Source organism: Daphnia magna, linkage group LG5 (assembly GCF_020631705.1).
Source record: "Daphnia magna isolate NIES linkage group LG5, ASM2063170v1.1, whole genome shotgun sequence".
NCBI lineage: Eukaryota > Metazoa > Arthropoda > Branchiopoda > Diplostraca > Daphniidae > Daphnia > Daphnia magna.
Genome location: NC_059186.1, coordinates 6,676,762 through 6,685,358, shown reverse-complemented (window position 1 = coordinate 6,685,358; position 8,597 = coordinate 6,676,762). Strand labels below are relative to the sequence as shown.

At 44.4% G+C, this 8,597-nt stretch overlaps 2 pseudogenes; both read right to left on the bottom strand.

The window, feature by feature from the left end:
* Positions 1-432: 432 nt before the first annotated feature.
* On the bottom strand, positions 433-1,483 carry LOC116923275 (annotated as a pseudogene).
* A 1,287-nt stretch (positions 1,484-2,770) lies between these two features.
* LOC116923276 lies at positions 2,771-3,587 on the bottom strand (annotated as a pseudogene).
* Positions 3,588-8,597: the final 5,010 nt, after the last annotated feature.

The window sequence follows — 8,597 nt, the reverse complement described above, 5'->3', positions numbered from 1 at the left end:
TGAGTAAGGGAAACTGGGCCTATTTACACCGCGCTGGGCAGGCGAACATCCGCTAGCTCTGCATGGCTTGTGGGAGTCTACCTGGTCTGGTTGCACCTTCGAGACCGTCTGCCGACGGCCACCGGTACAGCCTCCACCAAACAGAGAGCGGTGAACGCAGTTACAGCGGCAAAATCTCTGACTAACTTGAAGATAGAGAGTAGGACAACAATCAATATGTACAAGTAAAAACGCAGGGGGCTCATACTCTCCTGACCAGCAGAGGAGCAGAGCTGCAATTTCCGGATGACAAAAGGACCGCAAGATGACCTCCAAGATAGCCTAAGGAATCTTAGGGCCAAGAGTGAGCATCAAGAGCGGTAAGGTAACAATAAGGGTGTAGATTAGAGGGCCAGAGCCAATAATCAGCAATTATAGGATATCGCCCTACACCTAGTTCCACATTAGTCGTTTGGTTGAGCGCACAAACTGCCGAAAGGCTACCCATATAATGGGGTTAGATGGAATGGAATGCAAAGGCCGAGGCCAAGAACCATCAGTAGAGATGCAAGTCTCAGTGAAGGGAAGACGTTGTGTGCAAAAGAGCGGACAGTGAAAAATAAAATGCTCCACTGTTCCCGTAGGACTACCACAGGTACAGACCGGAGAGTTGGCAAATTTAAAACGGAACTGATGTTCCTTGAGGAGAGAATGGCCGGTAAGGACTTGCGTGATCTGACGGCAGAGCAGGTGAGAGGGAATTAGTCTGGCGGACTCTATCGTTGGGAAAAATTTCTTTGTCTTTTTTCCATTTGAGCAGCTCTGCCATTCCGAATCCCACAATTCGTGGGCTATCTTTTTAATTGAGAGTCGAGCTGAAGATTTAGATGGAAGTAACTTATGGAGGTTATGAAGACTGTCTCCCGGAAGTTGACAGCCAGCGATGGCAAGCTGAAGGCCTACAGACTTTGAGAGCTGGCAATTAATCAACCGTATCCTGTCTCGAGAGGGGGCAAGCATTTCTAGACCGAGGCGTTGGATTAAAGAAAGTTTGGAGAAATGGCGAGAGAAAGTAAAGGCAGAAGGGTCGATGGCAATTATATCTACATTGAAACCCTCTTCTACTACACGGGAAGCCATCGTAATGGCAAACAGAACCGTAAGCTGTAAAGCAAGAAATGCACAGTCGGTGGAAGGAACAGGTCCATTTACTAGATCCTTGATTTTAGTATGGCTAGTCGCCACGCAGCAACCCCGATAAGCACCGCGTGACGTTGCAGCAGCAACAAAGATACGGACAGATTTGTCATTAGGGGCTAGCAACTCGCACCCTTCAACAAGGAGAGAAGGTTGCGAAAAGGGCTCCCAAGGAGGAAGTAAAGGATGGTAGTGCAGCATGGGCAAATCATATCTGGCGGGGGGTGGTAAGGCCCGGCGAACGGCTTATTAACCGCTTCGAGGACGCAAGAGAGAAGTAGCCAGTGGAGTTAGAGCAGTAACGCATATAAGTGATCTCGAGCACTCGCAAATCGATCGGAAGGATATTGGAGAGAGCAAGGCAAGTCTCTGTCGAGACAGATTTGAAAGCACTGGATAGCGGAAGGGTAACAGAACGTTGAAACGAGCGGAGTAGCTTTATGTTTTTCTTAGAAGAGAGCATTGGCGCCCAAACGGAGTAACCATACAACAGGATGGGTTCAATAACAGAGTTGTATAAAAATTTTAGTCTACGTTTGTCGTAGCCCCCCGTTGATTTCAACGCCGCTCTGAGAGAAAAAAAAAGCCCGTTTGGCCGCCGCAATCTTACGGTTAACATGGGCTTGCCAATTTAGACGACTGTCGACTGTAAGACCAAGAAAAACGGTCTCAGTGGCAGGGCATATAGACAATCCGTTGATTACCAAGCTGAGGTGCCAGCAGTCAATTAATTTTTTGTTTACCAACATGAAAACCGTTTTGCTAGCATTAAGTGACATTTTTTTGCTCAAGCACCAGTTGTTGGCCTGATCACACATGATCTGCAAATTTCGAGTGGCTATGGTGGGATCTTTGTGGGCCGCAGCTACAGTAAGATCATCCGCAAACGCCACCGTAAAAGAAATGAAGGGGAAGCAGAGACGCAGCACATCATCAATTAAGACTGACCAAAGGAAGGGTGAGAGAACACCACCTTGCGGACAACGAAGGCCAACATTCACAATCAGGGAAGATTCGTTTAGAGAGAAGAACGCAGTGCGATCTGATAGAAAGCTGAGGATTAGTTGGGTCAGGTAGCGAGGACAGTTACGACTGTCTAGGGCTGAGATAATGGCAGGATGCCACGCAGCATCAAATGCACTTTTTATATCTAAAAAGGCACAGGCTGTAGTACACTTTGCTAGGTTGGAAGATTCACAAAAAGAGATCAGGGAGTGTGCTGCCGATTCAGTAGATCTACCCAGAGTAAATCCGTGTTGACTTGGACTGAGCCGTTGATGGGTAGACGCCACCCACCTGATTCGGCTCAAGATCAGTTTTTCCAGAACTTTCGCTAGGGTATTAATTACACTGATTGGGCGGAAACAGTTCAAGGAATCGTAAGCAGGCTTGTTAGGTTTGCCAATAATGACAACTTTAGCAGCTTTCCAGCACATCGGGAAGTAGGAGAGGGTAAAAGAAGCATTCATAATTTTCAGAAGATAACCAGATATCAGTGGAAAACAGGAAATAATCAAGGCCGTTGAGAGACCATCAAGTCCAGGAGAAGACTTAACATTAATAGAGGTGACTGCCGATGCCAGTTCTTCAAATGTTATTGGTGGGAAGTTAAGCAAGGGGTGATGAGATGAAGAAGAATACGACTCTGTTAGTTCCTTGGCAGGGAGATGAGCCTCCTCAGACGGGGCAGGTCTAGGAAAAAAGTGCTGGGCACATTTTTCTAAAATGACCAAGGGTTCCGATATCTCGATCCCATCAATACAGATCACGGAAGGGAGACCAATACAAGATAGCTTCCCAGAGACAACATTTAGGGCAGAGAACAGGTCACTACTCCCTGGTTTGGAATTACAAAGTTGTTTCCAAGCACATTGCTTAGCCTTACGAACCTGTCGCTGGTAGGAAGCTTTTAGGACTTTGAACGCGTTTTTGTTTACTTCTGTGCGCTGGGCTGACCACAATTTAAATGCCTGTCGGGTTTTGTAACGAAGACCACACAGTTCTTTAGACCACCACGGCATATTACGAGCACCAGGCTCAAACAGTTTGTTTGTTTTAGAGGAACCAGCAGCGGAAGAAATGAGCGCGCATAACTCTACAATCGATAAGTCGATGCTTTGAGTCGATTCACAGGATTGCAGTGCAAGAAGATCGATAGCAGCGGAGACCTTGCCACGGAATAGTTCCACATTAATACGGGATGTATGAGGAGTACGGCCATTAGTTCTTCCAGATTAAAAAAGGGTGGAGGAAGTTGACCATTGATCTATCTAAAAATAAATGTAGGGATGATCAGACATGGAAGGAATAGATGGAAAAAACCAGCGAGAAGTTTTGACAGAGCTCCCGGCAAGCGTAAGATAGAGGAAGGAGGTGCCAGCAGGAACGAACGAAAGTTGGTCTAATGGTATATAGTATAGTATTGTATAGTATAGTATTTTTTTTTATTTTTTTATTTTTTTTTTTTAGCTGGACGCACTCCGAGGTTGGAGTATTGTCCGGAGTTTATTTTCCGTAGTAAACGACTAGAATACATGCGACAGTGACATACACGAGTGGATACCAGATATGTATATATGTACAGGGGGGAAACTGGGCCTATCTGCACCACACTGAGAGGGCGGAACGTACGCGATCTCTGTTTGGCTTTAGTATAGTATAGTATAGTATAGTATAGTATAGTATAGTATAGTATAGTATAGTATAGTATAGTATAGTATAAAATAACATAATATAGGTTAGTATAGCAAACATAGTACAATAAATAATATAGTACAGTATAATCATATTCGGTATACCAAAAAAATTAAAGTACAGAATAATTAAGTATAGTAAAAAATTGTCTAACTTAATTATCATAGACCTACAATACTTAACTAAACAATACTTTTTAAAATGTCGTAATACCAATAAAGTAAATACTAGAATCACTTTATCGACTTAATAACCAGTTGAATATACTGAATACTAAATATATAATATTAAATATTCATCCAACAACTAGATTTGAACCTAGATCCTTCATCTTAACAATCCAGTGCTATACCACTGAGCTAGCAGAGTAATAACTCAATATTAATATTTTGCAATATCTATATACGTATTTAATCTATATTACCAATTAATGTCGGAACATTGCATTCCAACAGTTGGCAACATTGGAATTTAAGAAGAACATTTATTCAGTTTACAAGTAGATACAGATCAGTTCAGTATACTTGGTTCTCTGAATTCAGTAAAAGTATAGTAACAATAAAGTATATTTGGTCTTAAAGTATATTGGAATAATCGTATATTGGAATAAAGTATATTGGTAGTTTTAGAAAATAAAGGCTTATTAACAGCAGGTGCTGGGTGTGTAATCCCTACTTGAAGTAAAAATTATCAGTTAATTAGTGCAGAATGCTAAAAATTAACTTGTTCAATACATACCTAAACAGTGCTTGGGAAATGCTCCAATCTGCAACTGCCACACTTGATTGGGATAAAAAATATTTTTGATCGTTTTCCCTTTCACTATGTCTCCTGGGTCAAAATGACGAGTGCACAGTCTTGACCACTGCGTTAGTCCAGTCTTCGAAATTAGTAAATTGCTCGAGGTCGCGAAGCGACCGAAGAGCAGTTATGATTGTATGTATAATAAAGCGAGACCTTAACTTATAGTGTTGACACTTGTATTTAGCCCTTTCAACGCAAACAAAAACAAAAGAATAACGATATCGTCCGCCTCAGGACCTCAACGCCCCCTTTATCCTCAGACCTTTAAGGCTCGGGAAATCTTCTCAGGGCCGCTGATCCGAAAGAGTAGGCCAACTCTTCACCTTTTCTGTTGGTTACTGCCAAATCCTCTTCCTCTGAAAGGAATGAAGAAAAACGATTAATAAAGTTAGGAGCGGGTTGGGGGGTACCTTAACCTAAGTTAAGGTCTCTTTTATTATACATACAATCATAACTGCTCTTCGGTCGCTTCGCGACCTCGAGCAATTTACTAATTGCATGTAAATCGCTCGACCTTAACTTATAGTGACTTCAAAGCACGTTAACCAGACAAACCACTGGCACCACCTAGCACTTGGCTAGCCACGCTTTCTTTCTCGATTGGCCGACTGTAATGCTTGGCGAATACGCTTTCGGACGACCAGTTGCCCGAACGCAAAATTGTTTCGATTGATAAACCCGTCGCCACCGCCTTAGATGCGGCCGCCCCACGGGTGGAATGCGCTGAATAGATTGACGTGTCAATTCCTGCGTCGCCCAGAAAATCTTTGATCCATCTGGCCACCGTTGAAGCGCCGATCGGAGCGTGGGGGGATTTAATACTTAACATGAGATTAGAGTTAGAATCCTTCCTGAACTTGCGTGTTTCTTTACAATAATAATCAAGACACGAGACTGGACAGACGTTTGACAAAACCGTGAGCTTTTTTAAGGAGAAGATCGCTCCTGCTGAGCTAGGTGTCTGCGACTTTCTGAGCTTTGACAAGGCGAACTTCACTGCCGGCCCTGAGAAAACCATAGACGAAAAATCAATAGATGCAATTTCCGAGACCCTAAACAAGGAAGTGAGAGCCAACAAAATTACTAATTTCTTTGATAAAACTGCTAGGCTCAACCCGCTATCGGGGCCTAGCGACTCGATATAATCCAAAACTGTATCTGTGCTCCAAAACCCAGTATACTTTGGTTTGGGAGGGGAAGAATTAAAAATTCCTTGCATCAGTTTGACAACCAGAGGGTGTTTACCTACATCCCAGCCCTCTATCTTTTCCAGCGTACCGGACAACATTGACCGATACACATTTATTGACCTGTACGCTTTACCTTCTTCGAAAAGATCCGATAAAAATTTCAAAATCAAATTTAGAGTAGGAGACAAGGGATTTTCACTCCTCTTAGAGCACCAATGGAACCAAACGTTCCAGGCACTTTTGTAAGTAGCTGATGTGGTTTCGCGATTGCTGGCCAGGAGTAATTGCACCACTCCTTCCGAAAGGCCTCGGTTTTCATATCGTCGCCTGATAAGGTCCATGCGGCCAACAGGAGGGACCCTCGCACTAGGAGTGGGTGGCTGGTGCCCGTCGCGTCCAGCAACAGGTCCTCGCTCGGTTTCAAAATGCGGGCCGGCCGACAGGACAGCTCCAAAATCGTTGGCCACCACGGCTGGGACGGCCACACTGGGGTTACCATCAGCACGTCCGCTCTGTCCCTCCTGATCTTGATCAAGCATCGGTGGATCAGATTGAACGGGGGAAACGCGTATCCTTTCAGATTCTTCCAATTCTGAGTGAAAGCGTCCAACGCCACCGATTCCGGCTGGGGTTTCCAGCTCATAAACCGCGCCACTTGCCGGTTCCAATGGGATGCAAATAAATCCACTTCCGGTGCCCACAGTTCCGACAGCTGGGAAAAGATGGACGTCTTGAGCTTCCAGTCGCTGGACTCCCGTTTCCATCTGGATTGCAGATCTGCGAGAGAATTCAATATTCCAGGGAGATGAACTGCGTGGACCGAAATTTTTCTACTCTCGCACCAACACATAATGTCCGCCGCTATATCGTTAAGACTTTTCGAACGCGTCCCTCCAGCTTTGTTTACATAACAAACGGCCGTGAAGTTATCCATCATTAAACGAATAGAAATTCCCTCCAATTGACTAGTGAAGGCTTTGAGAGAGTATAATGCCGCGAGAAGCACTAATTCATTGATATGCCTCAGCCTATCTACTTCCGTCCAAGGGCCCCTTGTCGAGACCCAATTAAGCACGCCACCCCACCCTGAGTTTGATGCATCCGAATAGATGGTCAGATCGGGATCCACCGCCAACATTGGCTTTCCGTTACATTTAATCAAATTAGCAACCCACCAGGACAAATTGATTTTAGAGCCGTTGTCTAATAAAACCAAAGAATTTAAATCATTTTCGAACCGGACGCAACCATCAATATAGAGCCTCTGCAAATCTCTATAATGGGACTGGGCAAAAGGAACGGCCTTGATCGCCCAAGCAAAAAGACCGAGGACTTTAGCAATCTTCCGTAAAGGAGCGGAACTTTTCGACAACAAATTTTGACACAGACGAATGATTTCGTCAACTTTTTCCGTGCGTAAGGAAAGCGACAGGTTACGCGAGTCTACAATTAACCCCAGGAATTCGATTACTTGGTGGGGGGTGTCGATAGATTTCTCTACATTTATCACAAAACCACATTTTTCTAAAAGCTCCGTGGCAAACAAAATTTCCCGCTCCGCCTCCTTTTTGCAAGAATTTAATAGCAAAATGTCGTCTAAATAGATGACAAGACGAAAACCTTGGGACCGTAGGAAGGTCACAATAGGTTTCAGAATTTTAGTAAATAAAAAGGGGGCGGATGTCAGACCGAAGGCTAGCGTTTTGAATTGGAAAAGTTGCCCCCCCCACCTGATTTGAATAAACTTTCTGTCTTCTTGGTGAAGAGGCACGGTAAGATATGCGTCCTTCAGATCAATTTTTGTAAAAAAATCGTCGGGACGAATGATCTCTTTTAAAGAACTAACCCCTTCCATCTTAAAATGAGGGGAACAGACAAATTTATTTAAAGCTTTCAAGTTTACTATCGGCCTGAACCCACCCGATTTTTTGGGAATAATAAACACCCCACTGACAAAACATTGCTCCGATTCTTCAACCGGCTCAATAGCTTCTTTTCTTACAAGATCCTGAATTTCTTGATTACAGAGCGCCCATTGACTCTCCCCCATTTCCATGTTGCTTTGGTTACGAGCTTGAAACGGGCTCGCCAAAAACTCTAACTTTACACCCTGACTGATGCTTTGTACGATCCATGGATCACTCGACAAACATTTCCAGGAATCCACAAAAATGTCTTAATCTACCTCCCACAATGGGCGGAGACTCTAAGGAATAATTATGTAAAGATAGATTTTCCGACCTGATTGAGTGGTTTCCTCTGCTCCTGTTAAAGGTGCCGGATGATCCGCCGTTATAGCCGTTGCTATAGCCTCCTTGACCGAAATTTCCTCCACGATGAGATCTTGAGGAGCCACGATAACCGCTGCTGCCCGCTCTAGGCCTTGATGACGAGCCATGGCTGCTACTAATGCTTCTAAGAGTTTGGTCGTCTGTTGCCTCCTTCACCATGTTCTTGATGAAGTGTCGACCAAAAAGCGAAGCGCACTCCCGCGGCTTGAAACGGTGGGGCTCCTTCAACAAGGAGAGAAATTTCGGATCCGAAACTTTCAGCAAGTTTTCCCGTCGGCTGGTAGTCACATTGTGAAACGTGTGGCCCCAGAGACGCAGGGCCGTATCCGCTGCTTCTGCCAATGGAGAATCTTTCAAATCTGCGGATTCCGCAATTTTTTCTCTCAGGAATAAAAGCGGACGCGCTACATCCAAAATTTTGTACTGTTCAGCTTTCAGGGAC